Source organism: Heterocephalus glaber, unplaced genomic scaffold (genome assembly GCF_053883595.1).
Source record: "Heterocephalus glaber isolate CG9 unplaced genomic scaffold, H.glaber_assembly_v1.0 deba00001429, whole genome shotgun sequence".
In the NCBI taxonomy this organism is placed as follows: domain Eukaryota; kingdom Metazoa; phylum Chordata; class Mammalia; order Rodentia; family Bathyergidae; genus Heterocephalus; species Heterocephalus glaber.
In genome coordinates, this window is record NW_028258294.1 from 8615837 (window position 1) to 8641270 (window position 25434).

At 35.9% G+C, this 25434-nt stretch overlaps 1 long non-coding RNA gene and 1 pseudogene across 3 annotated transcripts in view; one reads left to right on the forward strand and one right to left on the reverse strand.

The window, feature by feature from the left end:
- LOC147827862 (uncharacterized) overlaps positions 1-25434 on the reverse strand; it is a 348252-nt gene that overhangs the window by 293809 nt on the left and 29009 nt on the right. The window lies entirely within an intron of this gene.
- Positions 6287-6354, forward strand: LOC147827864 (U2 spliceosomal RNA; annotated as a pseudogene).

Here is a 25434-nt window from a genome sequence, read left to right on the forward strand (position 1 = left end):
AAATCTTTATCCAGAACTAAACAGTTATTGTTTGGCAAGTGTTTAGAACAGTGGATGAAACAACCCATAAGTCCTGCTAATTCTCTTCTCACCACCAACTGCCTGCCTGCTTTAACTTAGAGATGGTGGTGAGGTCCTGTTCGTGTTTGGTTGTTCCTGTGTTTCTCTTTTAATCTGGTTTCATATTTAAATTCCCCAATAAAGTTACTTTATAAGAAATGAATGCTAATCTCTGCACTTTAAATATATTCTTGTTTCTATAAAACTTCAGCCTGCATAATAGAAAGGAAACTTTAAAATCAGCTTGCATTTCTATACTGAAATTCAACTAAGTGATCAGCTACCCTCTGCTCAAACACCTCCTCTGCCCATCAGCTCACCCTCACACAGAATTCTCACTATACAATTAGACAGCAATTTTGGAAAATTTTAACTTAGGTCAGGCCAAGCTAGCTTCATTTATTTGTCCTGGTTCCACTCCATAGACACAAAGAAAAATGTAATCACACTTTTAAATAATATTTTTTCATATGTTGAAGACAACTAGTATGGTTCTTTATGGTCCTCAGTTCTCCAGGTCAAAATTCTTTGTTCATTTTACTGCTTGTCATATAAAATGAATTTAAGTCTCTTCTTCATCCTACTACCTGTACTCTAAAAGTACTCCATTTTTTCTCTTAGATTATGATGTACTCAACTGTAGTAAAAACTCCAATTTGAACTGAACAGCTTAGATTAAAAAGTGCTCATCACATCCCATATATTAGCTATTTTTATACTTTAATGCATCCTGACACCATACTATAGAGTCAGGGAGAGACAGGGAATGCAGATCTAGAAAGAAATGCTTCTGAGTTTAATAACCCAGTCTCAAGCTTTGCTACTATATGGGAAGTTAATTAAGCCCTGTAGCTGAAAATTTTAATTTATAACATGATAAAATTAAACTTAAAAATGAAGGACAGATATGAGATTTATAGATAAATTTATACAAAGATCCTCACAATGGCTGAAACAGAAGAGCCATTCAATAAATTTTAACTATTATTAATTTTTTATTATGTCAAAACATGTTAGATTAATTTATATTATAATTGTAATCACCTAAAAATCCTTAAACAGTTTTGTATATCATGTTTACTAGTATAATTATTTTATTGTGAAACCAGTAAAATAAACTTATTTTTACCTACTTTTTAAATTTCTTTAAAATATTAATGTGTTATGTCAACCTCATTTGAGTTTTTATGGATAATAATTCTGAAACCAAATAGTTAAAGGCTCTTCTTACTTTTGAACCAGATATAATTCTTGTAAGCATATAATCTTGCTTAAAACATAATATATAAGATTCATAAAATAAATTAGTACAAGTAGAAACCCATATATACCACCACACAGAATTTTCAGTATACTTTCAGGCAGCAATTTTGGAAATTTCTAATTTATGTCATCCCGAGATGGCTCCATGAGTAGAGGCACAGAAACACACTGGTAGAGAAAGAGTTCAGTCCCTCTAAAGATATCACTGTTCAGTTAGGGAGATGCTTTGTATCCAGCCCTTGGATCTCCTGTGAATTTCTTTATTTATACTAAATCATCTGTAAAGTGTTCTGCCTATTCACAAAATGTCTTGAGAGGCTTTCTGACATCTGAAATCCGAACATGTACTGTACATACTTAACCTACCAAAGAAGGAAATGATTCTGTCATAAATGGTTTATTCTTAGTGAAACTATGAAATCTAATAATCGTGATTGCTTCCTTTTCTTAATGCTTACAAAATCTCTTCCTAACAATCCTTTAACAGTTCTTGCCAAGGATCCCAAAAAGCAAGTATACCTGTTACTAATGTGAAATGAAGAGATAGTAGGAAAAATTATTTCACATATCCTTTTGACAGACTGTCTAGTTAAACAAGGGGAGTATTTGTCAAACACAGGATACAGGCAAGCTATTCTAGGATGATGACTCACTTAAAATTTGTTTAATTTTTCAAATGTATTTGGGGATTACTGAAAACGTAAGTGTCTTAACAGACATTAAATTAGCAATGATCTATTTAGTTCTGTAAAAATTCTTATAAAATTTTAAATTTGGGCTGGGGTATTTAGCTCAGTGGTTCTGTTGCTTGCCTTGCAAGCGCAAGGACCCAAGTTCGATCCCTGGTACCAAAAAAAAAAATTTTTAAATTTGTTGAAATTGAAATTTCCCAATATATTTGGGCACAAAATTATGTTTCCTAGGTAACATATGAAAGCACCCTTAGACTTCTAATTTAACTCTGTGTATATGCCTACTCTAAATTTGCCAACATTTTAAATTAATCAAGATTTGTTTTATAGGCTAGCATATAATTTATCCTGGTAATTATTCCTTATGCAATTACAGAGAACATGTATCTATGTTGGGTGGATTGCCTTGTGAATGTCAATTAAGTCCAGTTAAAGTCTTCTATGTTCTTTCTGATTTTCTCTCGACTTTTATTTATCAATTAATGCAGAGAACTTTGAAGTTTTCAAATATAAAATTAGTCTTAATTTCTCTTTAAGGTCTGTTGGCTTTTGTATCAGCTCTTTTAGAACTCTGTTTTTAAATGCTATGAAAGTCATTTGGTCTCCCTAGTGATCTATCCTCTTCTTCCTTAGGAAAATCCTCTACTTATCATGAATAATAATCTCCTCTTTGCAAAATACTTGGTCTCATTTTATTTTGATTCACCTTTACTTTTCTGTTCATTTACCATGAACTCATTTGTAGATTCATAGTTACTGGGGTTTTAATGTAGCTAGCATGATTTCTTATCCTGTCTGACAATCTCTGCTTTTAAATAATCTCTGTGTTTAAAACAATACACATACAATATAATTATCCATATAGATAATTCAATCCATAACCTTGTTTTCTATTTATATCTTTAATATTTTTTTCCTTTGTTCTTTATTTCTTCCTTCAGATTAATTGAAGTTTTTATCATTCCATTGTATCTCCACTATTGTTCTGTTTGTTTTTAGCTATACTACTGGTGCTTTTCAAAGTGGATAGTCTATACCTTATGTACTTATCTTCAACTTAATAAATAGTACTATGCCACTTCACATACTGAGTTAAAATTGTAAAACATACATTTTCTTTTACTTTCTTCTTTGTGTTAACATTTTCATACATTTAATTCTATTTATCTTATAAATTCCATGATATTTTATTATTTTTGCTGTAAACAGTGGTTTATCTTTCTTAAAATAATAAAAATTCCTGATATTTATTATTATGCTGCTTTTATTCATCTCTGTAGATCAATGTTTCCATCTGGTATTGTTTTTCTTCTGTCTGCATAACTTCCTTTAATATTTTTTATGGGGCAGGCCTGTCAGCAATTGATTCTGTCAGCTTTTGTTGATCAAAATTCTATTTTGTCTTCATTTTTGAAATATAGTTTTGCTGGATGTATATTTTAAGGTTGAAAATATTTTTCTTAAATCAGTTTTAAAATTCCTTCTATTGTTTTAGACTTCCTTTATTTTAATTTTTAAAAGTCTGAGGTTTTCTTAATCTTTTCTCACCCTCTATATAATTTTTATTTAAATAGAAAGTTGGCTTTATTTACATGATCAATTTTTGTGCAACTTTCTACAGTTTAACCTACATAGTTTTTTTAAATTCTTGAAAAATATATATCTATATGTATGTATGTGTATATATATATATATATGGTTTTGTTCAAATATTGAAAAATTTTAGATATATTTTTACTAATAGTTTTTCTTGCTCTCCTCCTTCTGTAGTTTCATTTACACATTAGCAATGTTAGTCTCTTATATTCCACTTAGTGAAACTCTCTTAAATTTTTTCTTTTGTTTTTTCTTCCTGTGCTGCATTTTAGGTGTTTAGCAATCATTTCTTCTGCTGAGTCTAATCTGCTAAGCCTACCTTATGGATTTGGTATTTAAAATTCCAACAAGACCACCATGCTCTGCCGGTCTTCTGCCTCCCTGTGCTAAGAACACAAACCGCTTCCAGGCAGAAACCCAAAGTGACTGACCATAGGGCGCATCTCAGATTTCACACACTTGCACAACCTTTGTCTTGTCAAGCATCATAAAATGATCATTATTAATTTCCCCAAAGTTCTATTAGCTTACAGTGGAAAGGCAAGTCTAATATCAATTTCTCTTTTAGAAGTAGAAGCAGAAATCCTGTCTCACAAAATTTGTGGAAATGCTAAACTAGAAAATTTGTAGAGATACTTTGGGTTTGTTGTTATATTTCAGTCATGAGTTTACTTTCTAATACTATCTTGGTAGAGTTCTAATTAACATAGACATTTCTTAAATGAAAAGTGGGTTAGTTACTTTTCTCTCATTGCTTAGACAAAACACCTGACATCCAAAGTTGAAGGGGAAAAGCTTTATTTGGCTTACAATTCATAGTGGTTTCAGTACATAATCAGCTGACTCCAAGGGAGTCAAACAGAGATGTCAAACAGGCATCACAGAAGAGAAACAACATGGACCACACAAAGTAGCAAAAAATAAATAACAAAAGCAAACAAGAAAAAAACCAAGGCACCTTAGCAGTATCTTTCTGCTCCTTTTATCTTATTCAGACTATCAGGATTAGGGTGGTGCCAAACCAATCACTCACATGTAGTAGTTTAGTAATCACATACCCTTAATCCTAGCATCACATACTCTAGACTCAGCCACCTCAGAAAAAGCATGAGGCTTTGGGGGACATCTAAACACAAGCCACAGCGACAATTGTTTAATTTTATAAAGCTAGAATGAAAATGGTATGCATATTTAATAGCTAGGAGACAATGACATGTATATCAGCTGAGAAAAGAGCTTAAATTACATCAGAATATTTTCAGTAGAGTTGAGCCAGTACACACAATAATGATATCATATTGTGTTTAATTTCACAGAAATTTTTTCTTGTCTATTTAAGAAATAGAGCTGATCCAGTTTCCTAACTAAAATACTAAAGTCAGGTGTGAAAAGGACCATCTAATATTGGAAATGGAAAAAAGTATCATCCTTTTCAACTCTCACATTTCACAGCTTTGGAAAGAAAGGTCAAAGTCAGAGCAAGTTCTTCATTCACCTTAGGCAATACAGTCTGTTATTGTGAGAGCAGATTTTTACCTACTCCCCGTCCCAAGTGTTGCATACTCTACTGTCTGTTATAGAATTGAGTGTATTGAAATATATGGTGGTATGAAATTTACCAATGTAAACAACTAAATTATCTTTGCAACAATTAAATTATTTTGCAGCCAGGATTTAGCTCAGTGGTACCGGCGCCTGACTCGCAAGCACAAGGTCCTGAGTTCAGTCCCCAGTACCAAAAAAAAAAACAACAAAAATTTATTTTCCATTATCTTTATCATGTATTACCTAAATTGCTAATTAAACAAATTCTGGACCAAATTCTATTGCATATTGCACGTTTGATGACCAATTCAATGCCTCTATAAAAGTTGAGCAGCTCAATTATGATGCAAAGAAAGTGGAAACAAGTTATATCTTCCTAAAGTTACGTGCTTCACCTGTACACTCTTTAGCAACTTTGCAGTATTTTACTGAGTAAAAGCCTTATAAAATAGTTAATATTTGAGCCCATGGAGATTTAATTTTAGAAATGCATTCTTTATCAAACATCCGAAATCCTGTAAAATATCTGATTCCCTCAGGAGGTCTCTCAATGTTCTATGTTTACAGTTTTACTTAGCAAGTATTTAAGCAAATAAGTCATTTGACTAAGTTGTTCGAGGAGTTGAATTGAATCTTCGCCAAGATGATGGCAGAGAGATGAAACAATGTCCTGAATGATGTTTAAACAGTTTTGAATTAGTGATTTTTCTGAACCTGGCTTAAGAGTATTTCTACCAGATCACCATGAAGTAAAAAGATATACATTTAATTATCTACACTGGCAACTTCCTGAGAAGTCTCAACTTTCCTGATCCTCCAGATGCATCCCCATTGTCAACATGCATAAATGTGCTTAATTTCTGAGATCTCTATCTGTATTCCATTCCATAGTAGCAACCTACATGTGACTGTATTGGCCAGGAAATGCCTACTTTGCAAATATCCCCACAATCTTATTTTTGTATTTCTCCTACTCTGTGGACCCAACCTTTGCCACCATAATGAATTCTTATTACACCAGTTGGCCAACTCTACTGTCATACTTGCCTCTCCAGAACTTGTCTGGAGCCAACAATCCTCTATTTCAAGCATAAATTTTGCATCACCCCAGATTCTCTTATACAATTAGCATCGCTTCTCGGCCTTTTGGCTAAGATCAAGTGTAGTACAATCAGCATTCAACAACTACTTACTCCTTAGTACCCAGGTAGCTAATTTTCCAAGCCTGAATCAAACTTCTCAGTGGATCACCTCTGAGTCTCATGCCATCTCTCTGATGATGCCCACTAATCTCTTTTCTTGTCCCTAAATGTCCTTTTACGAGTGTTCTCATGAGCCTCTCTAGACTTGGCACACTTTGTTTGAGCCCTTAACCTTACTCCTCCCTTTTGTCCTTCTCAAATGAAATTACCTCCAGCTGAGGAGATCGTGTGGTCAATCAGGCTTTAATTTTCTTAACTTCTTCTCCCTGATCTACCAGAGACGCCTTCCTTACTCTCATCTCCCACCTCCCCATCTTCACCCCGAAAACAAGTTTCTTTCCCTTCATCATTTTCCCGTCTTTAATCAAGGAAAAACTGCCCAGGGCTCTTTACTGCTCCTTGCACCAGTGTTTAAAATTCCTCTCATTTTCTACAAGGTTTTGTCTCCATTTACTTTCCAGTACTGGGGGTTGAACAAAGACCTTCGCAAAGCTATATCCCCAACCCTTTTTAAAATTTTTATTATGAAACAAGATGTCTTTTTGTAGCTAAATTGCCCAAACTCTGCTTGAAATTGAGATCCTCCTGCCTTATCCGCCCAAGTAGCTGGGACTATGGGCATGTGCCACCATGCCCAGTGGTCTTATCTTTTAAAGCAACATTTTTCTTTATTCTTTTCTTATTAGTTTACCCTTTTCTGTGTGTATTTCTTCTCCTTTGCCTTCAAATATTTCACCATCCTAAAAACAACTTTGGCTCAACTGTACTTCTGATTATCAGAAAAGGAATTACGCTGCATTCATTAATCATTTGTAAATGTTTTTATTAGGCAAATTTAAAAATCACCAGGCAGAAAAACACTATGATAATAAAACACATTACCAGTAGTGAAAATGTGAGCATGACTTGCCAAGATGCTCTCTAGCTCTATCTTGGTTTTCATATTTTGTAGTTCTCCATAATTCATCTCATTTATTTATTTGTCTTTCCAGAAATTTTAGGAAGGGACCCTGTTGCAGAGCTGACCTCATCCTTCCTTCTACTAGGTTATTGATGCGCCTAACATTCCTTTGAAGAAAGATTTCATGTTTTATTTATCTCTAATACAATGATTTATGGATAGTAGGATTATTTAATCACTATTGAAAGAAAAAGTGGTGAGGTGAATTTGTTTTAGGCTCTCTAAGTTAGTTTTTTACTATATTCCGTAAACTATTTGAAGCTACTATTTCCTTGTTGTGAAATACAAAGAAATAAAAATGAGGAGCACAGCCCCAAGACCTGGGTGATATGGAAAATCACCCTCGCGATCCATTTGATATAGATTCTACATGCTGCCAAGTTAGGTCCTTGAGATCAGGGTCTCATTTTGATGTATGTTTTGTACAGCGCCTAGGTCAATGAGAATTCCTGGTGAATAAATTGAGGATGAAAGCAATGTGACTGATGTATACAGAGAGGAATGAGACTCCTATCATCTATTTTCAGGTGTAGAATTGCATAGATAGCCTTTGGCCTTAAATGTGGGTTTTTGAAAGTTAAACTCTTCAGCCTCAGAATCAGAAATAATACCTGCACACTTAGCTGGTTTCAAAATGGTTTTGCTTAGGGTAGTGGCCACAAAAGAACAAAGTAATTCTTTTAACTGAATAAATCAATAGCCTAGGATTTCAGAGTTCTGTAGGACTATGACAAAATGTATTTTGTCCATTCTTCTAGGTGTTTTCCTTCCAATTAGTTGCATCTGTATTCCTTTTTAATTAGAGCTGCTGGATTCTCATAGTTGCTTAATTAAACTGGGCGAATAATAATTCTTGTTGCCTATAGGAAAGTGATTGCAAATGTAGGGCCCATCTGTCAGCAAAAGTCAAAGGGGCCAAAACATTTTAATAGCAAAGTTACAGGGAACAAAGATGAATATAATAAGTAGGAAGCAACTTAATAATTAGTCTTGCTATTAGCTAAGTTTTATAGAACCTGATTTTACACTTTGATTTAAAACTCTTATCTGCACAACACAGTCATATAAGCATTCTAAGCTCAGGCAGCTCAAGTAGCTCTTTGGTCTCCTTTAGGGATGGATGCTATCGTTGAAGGCTCAGCATTGCCTCTTTTATGACAGGTCAGATATTCAGATGCAGTAATAACTACATCTGCCTTGGTGAGAGGGAACTAATACTATTAAATTTCTGCATATTCTCCATCTACATCACCCAAGAACTCTATCAATTACCTATTGTACAACCTTGGGGTAGCTTAGAAACTTGTTGGCATAACTAGCTCTCCTATCTCCCTGGGTTTACAATGCTTCTTCTGTAATGTAATTCCTTTATTATTTATCTCTGTGTGCATAACTAATTACCCCCAAAACTTATCAGTTAGAAATAACTCACAATAATTATCTCATAGCATATGTAAGTTAGGTGACACTTTCCTGACTCCTTTCTCTCATGCACCTCACAAACCACAAGAAGGTATCACCTTCCAGGACAGGAATCTCATCGGAAACCTCCCTGGAGAAAAATGTACTTCCAAACTCTCATAGATTTGGTTTGTTTCAAGACTATTTTATTATCTTTGCCACAACATTTGGGCTAGACATAGTATCTAGGTCAGGTCATAATTAAGGGGATCATATCACGCATGTTATGCATTACAGGAGGCAGGTATCATTGAGTACCAAGTTTTTCTGCAACAAACTCACTCGTAGGCATTGTCATAAAACACAAAGCTTCACACATTTTTACCCACCCCTATAGGTCCACTCATGGGACTATTCTCCAGACTTCTTGACTATTATCATCCAAGATTCCTTCTTCAGCACTGAAAGCAGCTAAGCACTTTGCTACTCATTGCTCAGATATCTATATGTCATTATTCTCATTTCTGATCAATCTCCATAGAAAGTAAGTCTTCAAAGCTCTGCCCATGAAGAGGATTTCCCCTCAACATTGTCTTTCACCTTGGAATGGAATGCAAATAGGACAGAACTCCTATTCTTTAGCTCACACTAACATATTAGGCTAACCTATCTATAAACCATGCCCAGGTTTACTGTTATTTTTGTTAGTTTTAATTTTAAAATTACATTCATTGCTTTATTCCTGATTATAAATAACATATTTTGTCTGCAGCTATACAGAGTATGAACCTCAAACCAAGAAAATTATCACTATGACACGATCACACAGATATCTATATACAAATATAAAAATATATTTATACATATATAAATATATATACTAATATATAAACAAATGTTATATATACATGCAAATATGACACACAGGCATACATTGTACATATACATATACATATATATATATATACACACACAATGTATGCCTGTGTATATATACAATATAAACACACACATGCATATATGACGTAGGCATACTATAACATCTCTGTGTTCCTTAGCCCCACCGGAATAATGTGGAAAGCTCATGTTTTTCACTTTTCCAATAGGTCATCAAAAATCAGGCTACAACCTTGAGCTAAAGGAAGGGTACCAGTTCAACAGACATGGGTAATTTGGGATCCCGGGTTATCGAGTCAGGTAAATTATCATGCTCCACAAATCTGTTCAGATTTACATCTACCATACAATTTCTTTTTTTATGATTTTTAAAATTTATTTATATATTAATTGGTACATTTTAGGTAAAAAGTACATTTACATTTAACATTGGGTGTTTGTACCTGAGCATGATGTATCTTTGTAATTATTTTTTCCCCATTACCTATGTGCCCTTCACCCCCACCACCCTTCTCTATTTACATAGATTTGTTTCCATTTTTTTTTCTTTCTCATACATTTTCCTTTCCTTTCTTCCCTTTCCCCTTCCCCTCCTGCTACCCCTCCACGTTTGGACCTATTCCTATTTCAAATTATATTCATTTTAATCATTTTCATCCTTATTTACACTTTCAGTTTCTCACACTAGAGATACTATTCTGTATTTACACATGTGTGTATTTTTATTTCACTTAAGAGTATGGCTTCAATATGCATCCATTTAGCTATAAATAACTCTAGTTTCTCATTCTTTATGGCTGAGTAGTACTCCATTTTATAAAAAAAAAACACATCTTCTTTATCCAGATTCCAGTTGATGGGCACTTGGGCTGTTTTCAAACCTGAGCTATTACAAATTGTGCTGCTATAAACATAGGTGCACATATATCACCGTGGTATGATTCTTCTAATTCTTTGAGGAAGATACACAGTAGGGGAATAGCTGGATCAAATGGGACCTCTAGTCCTAGTTCTCTGAGGTATCTCCATACGGATTTCCACAGTGGTTGCACCAGTCTGCACTCCCACCAACAATGGAGAAGGGTTCCTTTCTCTCCACACCCCTGCCAGCACTTGTTATTGATTGATTTCTTCATAGCAGCCATTGTTTCTGGGGTGAGGTGGAATCTCAGTGTTGTTTTGATCTGCATCTCTCAAATGACCGGTGATGTTGAACATTTTTTCATATATTTATTTGCTGTTTTTATTTCTTTGTCTGAGAAATGTCTGTTCATTTTGGATGCCCATTTTTGAATTGTGTCTTTGAATTTGGGGGGTCTGATTTTTTTCAATTCTTTATATATTCTAGATAGTAGACCTTTGTCTGAGGTACAGCTGCTAAAAATTTTTTCCCATATTGTAGCTTGGCTCTTAGCTCTGTTGGTAGTTTCTCTTGCAGTGCAGAAGCTTTTTAATAAGATGAAGTTCCAATTGTTGATTCTTTGTGCTAGTTCCCGTGCTACTAAAGATTTCTTCATAAAGTCTTTTCCTATGCCAACGTCATTGAGAGTTCTACCTAACTTATCTTCCAGCAAGTTTACTGTTTCTGTCTTGATATTTAGCTCTTTAATCCACTTCAATCTTAGTTTAGTGCTTGGTGATAGGTATGGGTCTAGTTTTAATCTTTGGCAGGTTGAAATCCAGTTTTTCCAACACCATTTATTGAACAGGCTATCTTTTCTCCAATGAGGGTGATTGGCTCCTTTGTCAAAAATGAGGTGGCTGAGTATGTCCGGAGTTGTTTCTGCATCTTCTAATCTATTCCACTGATCCTCGGGTCTGTTTCTTTGCCAGTACCATGCTGTTTTTGTCACAGTAGCTTTGTAGTATAGTTTCAAGTTAGGGATTGTGATACCCCCACCCATGTCTCTGTTGTTTAGAATTGCTTTTGCTATTCTAGGTTTCTTCTGCTTCCAAATGAATTTTAGGATTGTTTTCTCCAGTTCTGTGAAGTATATTGTTGGAATTTCAATCAGTATCCCATTAAATCTATACAGTAGTTTTGGAAGTATGGCCATTTTCACTATATTGATTCTTCCTAACCAGGAACAAGGGATATCTTTCCATTTTCTTATATCCTCTTCAATCTCCTTCTTCAGAGTACTGTAGTTTGCAGTGTAGAGGTCTTCTGCTTCCTTAGATTGATTCCTAGATATTTCATTTTTTTAGATGCTATTGTAAAAGGAATTATTTCCTGAATTTCTCTCTCAATGGGACTGCTATTTGCATATAAGAAGGCTATTGTCTTTTGAGTGTTGATCTTATATCCAGCTACTCTACTGAATCTGTCAATTAAGTCTAGAAGGCTTTTGACCAAGTTTTTTGGGTCTTCTATGTAAAGTATCATGTCATCAGCAAATAATGACAGTTTCCCTTCTTCCTTTCATATCTTTATTCCTTTTATTTCTTTCTCTTGTCTAATTGCTATGGCTAATGTTTCCAGAACAATATTGAACAGGAGTGGTGATAGTGGGCATCCTTGTCTTGTGCCTGATTTTAGCATGAAAGTTTTTAGTTTTTGACCATTTATTATGATATTGGGTGTTGGCTTTTCATAGATAGCCTTAATCAGGTTGAAATAAAGACCTTCTATTCCAATTTTCTGTAGAGTTTTTATCATGAATGGGTGCTGGATTTTGTCACATGTCTTTTCTGCATCTATTGAGATAATCATATGGTTTTTGTCCTTGACACTGTTAATATAGTGTATTACATGTATTGACTTATGGATGTTGAACCATCCTTGCATCCCTGGGATAAATCTGACTTGGTCAGGGTGTATGATCTTCTTGATGACCCTCTATATTCTGTTTGCCAGTATCTTGTTAAGGATTTTTGCATCTAGGTTCATTAGGGAGATTGGCCTGTAGTTCTCTTTTTTGGGTTTGCGTCTTTCACTGGTTTTGGAATCAAAGTAACACTTGTTTCCAGGAAAGAATTTGGAAGCCTTGCTTCCCTTTCAATTTCCTTGATGAGTTTAAAGAGTAATGGTGATAGTTCTTCTTTAAATGTCTTGTAGAATTCAGCAGTGAACCCATCAGGACCTGGGCTTTTCTTTGTTGGTAAATTTTTTTATTACATTTTCAATTTCATTGTAATTGGGGTGTTTAGAATTTCTGTATCTTCTTCATTTAACTTTGGCAATTTGTATGTATCTAGGAATCTGTCCATTTCTTCTGTGTTTTCCATTTTATTAGAGTATAGGTTCTCAAAGTAGGTATTGATGATCCTCTGATTTTCTGCTGGGTCTGTTGTGGCTTCAACTTTTTCATTCTGAATTGCATGGATTTGAGCCTTTTCTTTCCTTTTTTTTGATAAGGTTGGCTAAAGGTTTATCAATTTTATTTATTCTTTCAAAAAACCAGCTCTTCAATTCATTGATTTTTTTTCTGTTGTTCTCTTAGTCTCCATTGCATTGATTTCTGCTCAGATCTTTATAATTTCCTTTCTTGTACGAGTTTTGGGTTTGTTATGCTCTTCTTTTTCTAGGAGCTTGAGGTTCTGCATTAGGTTATTTAACTGAGTTCTCTCTGTTTTCCTAATATGGGCATTCATTGCTATGAATTTCCCAAGTAGAACTGCTTTCATTGTGTCCCACAGATTCCTGTATGTTGTACTGGCATTATCATTTACTTGTAGAAACTAATTTCTTCTTTAATTTCCTCTGTGATGCATTGGTTGTTCAGGAGAGTGTTATTCAATTTCCATGTGTTTGTGGGTGTTCGGCGGTTTCTTATGTTATTGATCTCCAATTTTATTGCACTATATTCTGATAATATATAGGGGATAACTTGAATTCTTTTACATTTACTTAGATTTACCCTATGAGCTAGCATGTGATCTATTTTGGAGAGTGACCCGTGTGCAGCTGAAAAGAATGTGTATTGCAATTTTCTGGGGTGGAACATTCTATAAACATCTCTTTAATCTATTTGTTCAATAGCCTCATTCAGTTCTAGAATTTCATTTTCAATTTTTTTCCTAGATGATCTGTCTCTTTGTCATAGAGGGGTATTGAGGTCCCCCACTACAATTGTGTTAGTGCTTATTTGGTTTTTCATGTCCATTAATATTTGTTTTGTATAATTGAGGGCATTTGTATTTGGTGCATAAATATTTAGGATTGTCATCTCTTCCTCTTGGATTGTTACTTTCACAAGGATGTAGTGACCATCTTTGTCTCTCTTAATTAGTTTTGGTTTGAAATCTAATTTGTCTGCAAATAAGATTGCTACCCCTGCTTTTTGCTGGGATCCTGTCACATGGAGAACTGTTTTCCATCCTTTTCCTTTCAGTCTGTGAATTTCCTTTTGAGTTAGGTGTGTTTCTGGTATACAGCATATTGCTGGGTTTTGCTTCTTAATCCATTCTGTCAGTCTGTTTCTTTTGATTGGTGAATTGAGACCATTAACATTAATAGTTATAATTGAGAGATATTGACTCATTCTTGCCATGATGTTTTATTGTTCTTGGCTCTTTTCTTATTTTTCCCCCTTTCCCTTTAGTGTCTTACCTTGCCTGGTAGCTGCCCCTTGTTGGGCCTCATGGAGTTGTGACCTTCATTGCTTTTTTCTAGGATATTGTTTAGAATTGCTTGTAGTGCTGGTTTGGTGTTCATGAAATTTCTCAGGTGTTCTTTGTCTTGGAAATATCTAATTTCCCCATCAATTTTGAAAGATAATTTTGCTGGATACAACATTCTAGGTTGGAAGTTATTTTCTTTTAGGGCTTGAGATACTTCACTCCAGGCTCTCCTTGATTTGAGGGTTTGTGTTGAGAAATCTGCTGTGATTCTGATGGGCTTTCCCTTGCAGGTGATTTGTTTCTTTTCTCTAACTGCCTATAGAATTTTGTTCTTCTGTTTGGTTTCTGGAATCTTGCTATTATATGCCTAGGTGTAGATTTTTTTTTTAAATCATGGCTGAGTGGAGTTCTATATGCCTTACTTATCTGTGTATCCAATTCTCCACCTCTGTCTGGGAAGTTTTCTACTATTACTTCTGTGAACATTTATTTTATGTCAATTGTAATTTCTCCTGTTTTTTCATGGACTCCTAACAGTCTTATGTTATTCTTCTTTGCATCATCTAGCAGCTGTTGGATTGATTTCTTGTGGTCCCTTACTATCTTTAAGAAATCTCTGTTTTCATGGTCCTTAACTGTGATCCTGTCTTCTATATCTGATATTCTGTCTTCAGATTCTCTTAGTCTGCTCTGCATGCTTTCAATTAAGTTTTTAATCTCCTGAATTTCTGTTTGAATCTGTTTCATGGATTCCATTTCTTTCTTATGTTGAGTGATCATGGTTTCCATTTCTTTCTTATGCTGGGCATTCATGGCTTCCAGCATGTTTCTGATCTCATCTATTTTCTTGTCTGTTTCTGCTCTAGAGCCTCTAATCATGTCTTTCACTCTGCTCACCATCTCTGTAGATATCTGGGAGATTATTTCTGCTTTGAATTTTTCTAGAGCCTCATGTATCTGCTTTGTTACTTCCTGTGCTATCAGTTCAGGGTGTCCAGGTGGTTGATTATTTGACTTTTCCACCTCATTTCCCCAGAATTTCCTTTTTGTGGCTTGGAAGCCTGTGTTTGTGCCTTGCTTAAATGTTTTCTCATTTTTGTTTTTGGTACTGTCCTTGGTTTAATTCCTGGGTTGATATTTCAAAATTGCTTAATGCAGTTATCTTTGTTGCTTGTGTTTAAAATCCTTGTGGAATGATTGCTTTTCACAGATGTCTTCCAGATATGGCTTGTGTTTAGGTTTTGAGGCTCTAGTGATTCTGAGGCTGTTTTATTTTCCTTATACCAGGAAGGAAAACTGATTGGATCAATCACAACATTTTAGGCCAAATGTTACAATCAGCAATACCATAACATCAAGAGCAGCTTAGAAAATGACATTTTGTGGTAGTTATTAATCTCTGACTTTTAACTATGTGAAATATAATCCCCTGTGCCTCTGTAATGAGGGACCAGGTGGCAGAAGAGCCAGAAGGCAGGGCAGGGGATTGGAACTGGGCCTTGCAGTGGAGCACTGGATGAAGGTGGGGCTCCAACCCGCTCCCAGGACCTCACCTTGCCATGGACAGGAACCGGAACACAGTGGAGGAGCCTCAGGCTGCTTGTCAATTTCTATTATATATGGGATTGCTACTCTGCCTTCCAAATTTTACAAGTTTCTGACTGATAATACTTTTGACAGGTAATTTTATTTACATATTACCGAATGTCCCAGGGTCAAGTACATGGTCCCTATTAAGAACCAATAACACATTTTTGTTTTTGTTTGTTTGTTTTGTTTTGTTTTCTGTACCTGGGATTGAACTCAGGGTCTTGCTCTTGCCAGGCAGGCACACCACCACTGAGCTATATCCTCGACCCTATACCTTTTGAATTAACTAGCTTTTGCTGCAGAAGATATATCCCTTCTCCAAGCCTTTGGCACTGTGCTATGACTTTCTGCCTAGGTCTAGAGATGCCACATAGCTTTCTGAGAGGAGGACTGATTTTGCTCTGTTGTAAAGCCATCTCTTGTGTTGGGTCTGAAGACTGGCTTGAACGACAAATGCTAAAGGGAGCAGAGACAGTCTTTATTTCTAAGTGACTCTAACTGAGAGAAAGAGAAGAATAAAAATCAAATAATAGGGCTGGAGGGTTAGCTCAGTGGCACCATCCCTGCCTCACAAGTGCAAGGTCCTGAGTTCGACCCCCAGTACCAGAAAAAAAATCAAATAATAGAAAATTTTATTTACCCAAAGTATTTACCAAGTTTGTGGTATGGACAAAAATGGTGACTTTTGGCTGGAGATGTAGCTCAGTGACACAGCGTCTGCCTGGCAAGCTCAAGGACTTGATTTTGATTCCTGGTACACCACCCCCCAGTGGTGACTTTAAAGAAAGGAAAACAGATTAACAGACAGATGGTTACTATAAGCCAACACATGGATTCAGAATAGCACATGGGATAAAATATAAATTTATGTTCTATTATTATTTATGTATGCTATCTATAGAGTTGAAAGAATTTCTGAATCAGCTGGAGGACTCTTTACAATATAGCCATTCAGAATACAGGCACACAGAGGCCATTTCATCTTGAAGGCATGCTTTCCTAGGTTATCCTGGGCTTTCTTAGGCCTTCAGTTGAAATTACAGTTTCACATGTGCAATCATTTTAGGAATCTGGAGATGGTACACATCACCTTTCTCACATAGTATTGGCTGAAACTCAATCACAGATCTACACCTAACTACAAGAAAAATTGAGAAACACATGCCAGCTGTAGGACCCAGTTCAAAATGAATATATGGTGATCCTTGATCAACACACAGCAGGGCAGCATACAATTCCTAAATATACTAAACTATAAAGCTTTTACTTTTCTTCTTTGGTCTCCATCTCAGGTATGGTGAGGCTTTTTATTATTTTTGATATTACATGTTGTAAGCAAAAAAATTAAAATTTTATGTTATCAGTATGAATTTTTCTATTCATTTTATAGTGTGTAATTCCAGCTTTGAATGCGAATAAAAGTATTGAATTCAAGTGTGGAATCACTATTTTTTTTAAAGTTTTCTGTAGCTTGTATATATGCATATTTTTGTTCTTACAGAAAAATAGGAATACTGTTCAAAACAAACTCAACTACTTTTATTTCACCTTTTGCTATATGAACATTTTACCAATACTGTACCTTTAGCTGACTGCTGAGTAAGGAGGAACAGAAAGGTAAAGGTATCATAGTCTCCCCTCTCTTTTCCTTTCATCTATTAACTTTTTCAACACAAGTGGTTGGGCAATGTAAGGAAGTAACCTCAGTACAAAAGGATATGATAGAGATTTGTAGTCATCTGCAATTCTCAGAACATCATTACCTTCTGCTTTTAAAGCAAGCTCAGGCTAGAAGGGAAAGCACGGTCTCAGAACTTGCAGTGTTCCTGCTTATTTAACCATAGATGTACCTCACTAACTCTTCTTTCTATGAGACACACTGTACTCCCAGACATTGTGGTGAACCCAGACTGGGTGCCTAAGGGACACTGAGCACACATATGTAAATAGGGCATCAAGGAACAGTGAACATGCAGATTGGATGTAGCTTCCCTGTTCATGTACATGTTCTATGGTCCATTGGACATTTCTTACCAAAAAATTACAAAACAAAATTATGAAGAAGTTTTAAGAGGGTGACAGCAGAGTATTAAATTAAGCACAAGGCCTTTCTGAGCACGGTGCTCAACACAACTGCACAGGCTGCATACTCGTGAAGCCAGCCTTTTCTACATGTGTGTCCAGAAGCATATCAAGACAAATTTTATTTCATAAAAATAAGCTTAATGCAGAGTTAATGCTTGAGAAAACTTGGGCACATCAACTAGATGGTTTCTGTGTTTTATCTCTCATTTACAGTTGTATAATAACAGTAGTCATACACCAAGCACTTGGCATAAGATTTTGGCAGGAATTATCTTAACTTGAACAACACTAAAGGACATATTATTATCATTCTTAACATGCAGATGAACAATGGAGATTCATAGAATTTATTTCCCAGGATGACAGAGCTACCAAAAATTACCAGAGCAATGTACATTTCACTTCAAAACTCTAATCTGCATTTAACTAATCAAAGGCAATCTAATATAACTTAAACTTTGAGAGGGACCTTTGGTCTAATAAAATTGTATCTAACTCTAGACAGAAAACAAGACCTTTTTCTATAAAACCAATGAGTTAATATCCAACTATTGTTTGATTACTCCATGTGTACAAAAATTCATTTATTCTCAGGTGGGCATTCCATTGACACAATGTCCTCAGCAAAGGAAATTTGAATCAAATCAAGTGTTATAAAAATGGTAGACTATACAATTTCATCTCAAAAAGTACTATCCCCAAATAAAATTAGGCTAAATAAATATTTTAGGAAATATCTAGGCGATAATGCTATTTTGGGAACAAGGAAAATTTATTTTTCTTCCTTTATTACTGCAGTACAGTTTAATAATTTCCCAATGAGAAGAGAGCCTGGACAGCAGACCACTGAGAGACAGGTAAATGAGTCTGTAGCCTCCAGCTTACCAGGTCTTGCAATCTGATGGGTACTGAGAGAGGATATGAGCAGTGGAAAAGAATACAGTGTGGAATCTAAAAAGCATCTGGGTTCAAATCTCAACACCCTAACTTATTTTATAACTCTCTACTTATTTGACAAAGATATTAATGTTCTTTGATCCTCTGTTCCCTCAGCTGGAAACTGAAAATAATAATAACTATTTTACAGAATTGTTAAGAGAATCACATGAAATCAGACGAGCTGATATATGTAAATGTTCTGTACAATAGCAAGGTGCTATATGAATATAGATATCATTATGCCTTCTAGGAATTAAAATATGTGAGTAAATGTGAAAATAAGCTTTATATGAAAGATTGGCTAAAAGCAGAGCAAGAGAAAAGAAGAGTGAAAGACAGAGTGGAGAAAATAAAGGCAGAAAGAAGAGAAAAACTGGTCTGTATTCAGAATGTATTAAACATTGTTACGCCTAGAGTGGTGGTAAATGATCATTTTAAAGTTATAATAAGGCAGTAGAAAATATGATCCTCACTTCCGCAAGTGCTTCTCATTAGAATTCAGAAGGAGAAGATCTGGTTTTATCATTTATCTGACTTGTTCTGTAATTTTAGTTAATGAAATGACCAATTTGAGTCTCTGTTGCCTCACTTGTAAAATGGGAATGATAAATACCTATCTTCCTAGGCCGTTGATGAGAATGGAGAAAGCATCTGTGAAAATATATTTTGAGTATGTTAGCTATTAGTGTGATGCTGTGGATAAATACAGATGGTCTGGTAAAAATATTAGTAGGATAACAATTTAGTAGGCTACGCAAGGGTTGTAATGCTATGCTGGTACCTAATGATATTTGATGCATGAGCCAAGGGAGCAACAGAGCAAAGACCATGATGGAGAATATTTGGGTACACACATTTATTTCCCATAGAAATTGCAGTCAAGACTGGCTCAGAGAGAGAGAGAGAGGGAGAAGGATCTGAGGGCATCAGGCAATGCTCGAGTTTCAGATTGCAAATGTACACTTGGAAGTCATCATCTCTGTCTGACAAATATAGCCATAAACCTGAAGCAGGACAGTCAAACATAATTAAGGAGTACAGACTGTTCTTTAATGAGAAACAAGTTTTCCTTTTTACAGATGCAATAGCTTTGCATTGTAGTCCAAGAAGATTAACAAATAAATATAATTTAGACAGAGAAATGGTGTATTTAGCATTAGATTTGTCATTCTTTAGGTTGCTTTGGAGTTAATATTTGAACCTCAGTTTCTACCTGGTAAACAGGTATTAACTGCAAAGTCACAGAATCTGGGCTCTTTGGTGGTATTTTTTTGCTTGCTGTACAGCAGTTTCCTTCTTCCGAAAAGAGCACTCACTCTTTCCTTTTGTAGAATTGACTCTTCAACTCCATGCAATTTTGATGGACCATAAACAAAGACATCATTTCTCTCTTAAGGAGAAGGCTGAATGGTTTGTGATTCAAGCTTGGCCAATGAGGTATTCCATGTATTGTGAAATGAACTGAAAAGATGTTTAGAGCAGACTCAGGTATTAGTGTGATCTGATAAGATAGTGATATGCTTTTACTACCTGGATTTTTCCAAGATCTCCCCTGTTTCCAGATCCTTCTAAGTTCCACAAATACTCCTTTGATTTTGTGAGTCAATTAATACATTTACCAGACTCATAATTTTAGGTCTAATATTTAGGTTTTTGAACTATTTTAAATTAACTTTTGTGTATATTGTAAGATCACAAATAGAAATTTAAGGTCAAATGTATAGGATGGTAAGTATATTTAACAATAATTCCTGAAATTTACTAAAAAAGTGGATTTTATATGCCCTTATGGCACCAAAACAAAGCAAAATGAAACAACTATGTGAGGTGATAAAATGTTAGACTGATTGTAGTAATCATTTCATAACGGATGCATACATCAAAACATCTTGTAATATGTCATAAACATATACAATTTCTGTTTTTCAAAAAAAAAGAGACAAGGCAAGTGTAGCCACACACTCGTATTCTCAGTACTCTAGGAGGCTGAGGCAGGGGGATGGCAACTTTAAGCCCAGCCTGGCCCAGCCTGGCAAATTAGTGATTTAGTGAAAAAAAATTAAAGTCTAAGGATGTAGCTCAATGTGAAGGCCCTACATTCAATCAGTACTGGAGAGGGGAGGGGGAGAGAGGAGAGAGAGAGAGAGAGAGAGAGAGAGAGAGAGAGAGAGAGAGAGAGAGAGAGAAAATCCAGTTTAGGGAGGGCTTTGGGCCCTGTGTAAGAACAATGGATATGGTGAAGCACCGTTCCGGTGCCGCCCCCCATAGTCTTCATAGAAGCCCTCTTTGCCTTTCCAGCGGTCAAGGCCTGTTCTCCTCCTCCTTCTTCAGGATCCTAAACTCTTTGGATTTCAAACAAATTATCATCACTGTGCAGGCTAGGAAAGAAAATCTGCCTTTATGGATTCCTTGATGTGTGCAAAAAGCTTCATTTTTTCATTTAGAAATACCTGAAAATAGGTTAAGAAGAGATCTCTCACATCTGCTTAAGATATGACTCCAACCTCATTTAAATGAGAAACTCAAAGACTGAAAACCTTCTCATCCCCTTATTTCTTTACTCATTTATTCACTTGCTCTTCCTTTTTTATAAGTAGCGATAGAGCATGAACTATGCATCAGGCACCAGTAAAATCTGAAAATTGGGCTATTAAAAAGCAATGTGGAAGGTAAAGGTATTACAAATTATGATTCATTGAACAGTCAAAAAAAGCCAGCATGGTATGGCATGTTTGTAGTCCCAGCATTCTAGCCTGAGGTGAGAGGGCTGCTTGAGCTGAGAAGTTACAGTACCATCCTGTGAAAAAAGCAAAGCCCTGTCTCAAAAACTATAGCCACTATGAATGGTAGTTTCTCAGTTTGATATTGGGGAGGAGCAAGTAAATACTTGACAAGAAAATCTTTGACTCATCTGCAGTGGATCCTTGAGTTTTATCTGGCCTGACCTGTGAACAACTTGGGTTACTACAAGAATTTTAGTTTTAACTTATGAACAAAGACTTGAGTTATGAGCCAAATGCAGGCCACTTGTGCTTCCAGATGGTCTCAGATACAGATTTAACCCTTAAAGAGTTCTGGAAGGAACATTACAACATCCTTTCCTGTGTGAGGTTTATTGAGAAATCCTGGGTCAATGGACACTACGAACACGGAGATCTGCCTAGAAGAAAGTATGGCCTAAAAATTACACAAGAGAGAGATTTTGAAGGTTGTGTAGAGGAGCCTGAGCCTCCTGAGTTACAACAAGCCCTCAAGAACAAATTGAGTTTGTAAGTCACTGTACTTCATAGGAGTTTATGGATGAGATCCGTTCACATTTTGCTTATATAATTATAGCACATACAATGAGATCTGAAAACGTAGTCTGAGATTTTATCAAGTGAAAGACCAGGTGCTTTAAGAATAGAAAAGGAAGGAAGAACTATACACATTGTCCCTTGTGAACCCTGTGACAATTCAACTAAATAGTACTTCATTTTCATCTCCTATCAAAACATGACTACCCATTAAAATTCAATAAAAATAAATATAGAAGTTGTTTTCTTTGTTAACTACAAACAGAGGCACAGATGTTTCTTTCATGAATACCTGATACTTTGCTGACTTCCCAAAATTTTGCTGCCCTGAGTTACTCCACACTTCTCAGTTACCATCTCAAGGTATTATAAGGCCTTTTGATTTTATATTTTTAAAAAGATACCAATTTTCAATGTGTCTTGCATATGATTTGTGAAGATTTTTGCCTGAGATGCAGAGCAAAAATTATCTTCAATTATTTTTATTAGGACTGGCTTTGTTCTTTTTCCTCTGTCCTTTTTGTTGGAGTGAGCTTTTGTGTTCTGTATTTAATAGGCTTTGTTTTACTGTGGCTTTAGGTTCATTCTCAAATGCTCCAAGTCAAGGAGGTGGTGTCCTTCAGCATTTCTCACATATCAGTCTTACAGTAACTGTCAATTTACAAGGGACAACAAATTAAAACAAGTTAAAATGAGCCAGATGACTCAGTTTTATCAGAAAATGAGCCAGACTTTAATGTCTCTCCAACTACTAGGCAGAGGAACGGAAGGTAAGAGGTTTGTGATGAAAGGTTTCCTCGAGACAATAAAAACATATCTAAAGTGAATCAACAGGACAAATGTACCCAGGCCGTGTATTTTCTGACATGAATGAACACTTTAGCAGCACAATGGCTTGTATTCACAAGATGTCAGGCTATTAAAAGCTTTTTTCAGACTTTTTGAAATGTCTCTCTAATGAGAAATTAAAGCTGAAAGAGTGATAGTATCAGGGAGATTTCCCCCCTACTCTGTTCAGGTTGGGAAACAAAATCCCTGAATACTCTTTTGTATCTGGAATTATTGACCATTTCTGGAAGCTAGGAAGAATTTCTTTATGTGGCCACTTAGAAGACTTAATTCAGGTGGGAAAGGTTGGGACCTGTCAGCTAATCTACCCTCCCTGGAGAGAGTTCAAAAGGAAGAAGAGAGAGGGCAGTGATCAGCAACAGGACTTAGGAAGCCCTACTGGCCTGGTTTCAGAGGTTGCTCTATCCTGACAATCTCCTATTTTCATTTATTGAGTAACCACTCCAACACACACCTGATCAAGCATTAACCCAAATGAGATTTCAGCTCCTAAATCACAAAAAAAGAGGCAGAAAGCAATGGCAGAGAAAGAGGAGAACATGTGAATCCAATCTACCTAATCATGTAGGAATCCAGGGAAAGCCCTAGAGAGCCAGGCTTTTGTGGGCTTACTGAAGAAGTAAGAAGCACAAATGACCCACTGTGGAAAGTCAGTAATTCAAAACTCATATTACTTTTCTTCCAAGTAGATAAGCTGACTACCACATAGCAGCCTGATTTGTGAAAATATAATACATTAAAACTCAAATTCATATAAGCTCTCAGAACGCATTGACGATTCTGAGGCTTATTATCTTTGAGACAGTAGTATGACCTAGGGTCTGGGACTAACTTTGCAACCAGCAGAGATTCTGGCTGTTTCATTAATCATTGTGTCCCCACTCCTGGAACCATGCCTAAAACACAGTCAACTTTCAAAATACATGTAATGAATGAAGAAAAGACAGATTGAAAATAAAATAAACTCTAAGTTATCAACATGGGCTCTGTGACACTCTGTTCAATTTAATTAGCATTCTGGTTCTTTTGACTTCCTAATTCATTTAACTTGGTAAACTGGAGTTTCTCATGTCAAAAGAAAAGTTTTTGCTTTGTTTTGCATTTTAAATAAAGAAAGAAGGCATGCATCATGCATGCAATATTGTTTTCTTTCCTTAGTACCCCTTCCTGCTGTCCCAGACTGCAGACAAAGCCATGTTTCTAGGAGAAAAAATCCCATAGAAGATCACAGCAATCAGCTTCTGTTGGGCAGACACACCCAGGCCAAAGCAGTAACAGAATGCAAAAGGTGACCTGGCCATCTCTCTTCCCAGCTTCTGTGCTATGGTGTATCAGGAAGGGTTCACTAGAGAAACAGATTTAATTATATATATATATATATATCTGATATATATATAGGAGATATATATATATATATATATATATATATATATGATTTATAAAATAACCTTACACTGGCTGCCCACAGAGTCAGGTTCCAAAGAATGTAAAAGAGCTATTTAAGGTACCCTAGAGGTGTGAGGGCTCCAGTGAACAATTGAAGGCCCTAAGCTCACCACAGATTCCCATGTGAGTCCACATCAGGAAGTCAAAGGGTCTGTGCTGGAAGCCTAAAGATAGACATCCAGAGGCAATGGTGAAGTTCAGAGTTCCTGCAAGGAAGCAGAAATGAAACATCTTTCTTCTTTCCTTTGCATTCCATCTAGACTACAAACTATTCACTCGTGTTACCCATTCCCAGAGTGAGTCTCCTCTCTTCAGTAAATCAATCATCCATACCCAAAACCAGACCAAATGAGTCAGCTAGGTGTTTCTTATTCAAGTGGACACCACGATTAACCATCACATGTGGGGACTGCCCTTTTCTTAGAACCCTAAGGTTGTAAGGCAGGTACCAGGGCTTGCTTTTCCTCTTCCATGTCTTACACTTTTATCCCTGTCCCACTTTCCATGCTCTCTTTATATTCCTCCTCTTTTTTGCATGGCCAGAGTGAATGCATCTTTCCTCCTGTGTCCAGATCCTCCTCTCCTAGCAGCTTCAAAGACAAGCTCTCAAGCTCCCTCTCTGGATCTTTGTTGCTTATACTGTATAAGTTGTTAAGCCCCTACAGATCAGAGTGTAGATCAGGGAGATATCTTCAAGATGTCATTTAGTTTTCTTTAAAGATCTCTTTCACAAAATGTCTCTGTCTCCATCCCAGTCTGTCCTGACAGCAATGCTTTCCTCCTAACTCTGCTTGACACCATTCCTTCACTGAGGCAACAATGTAGAAGACCATTACGAGGTCTGTGTTATCTGTGATCCAAGAATGGATTACTTAATAGGTTGGTTCATTGTCAAGTAGGGTAGTGCAGTGATGAATAACATGGACTACGGAGCCACGCGAGCTTGAATTCCAGGTACCTCATTGATTAATTCAAAATTTGGGACATTTACCTCCAGCAAGACATAAAAACATCCACAGAGCACCAACATCAAAAAAGATTACTCTAAG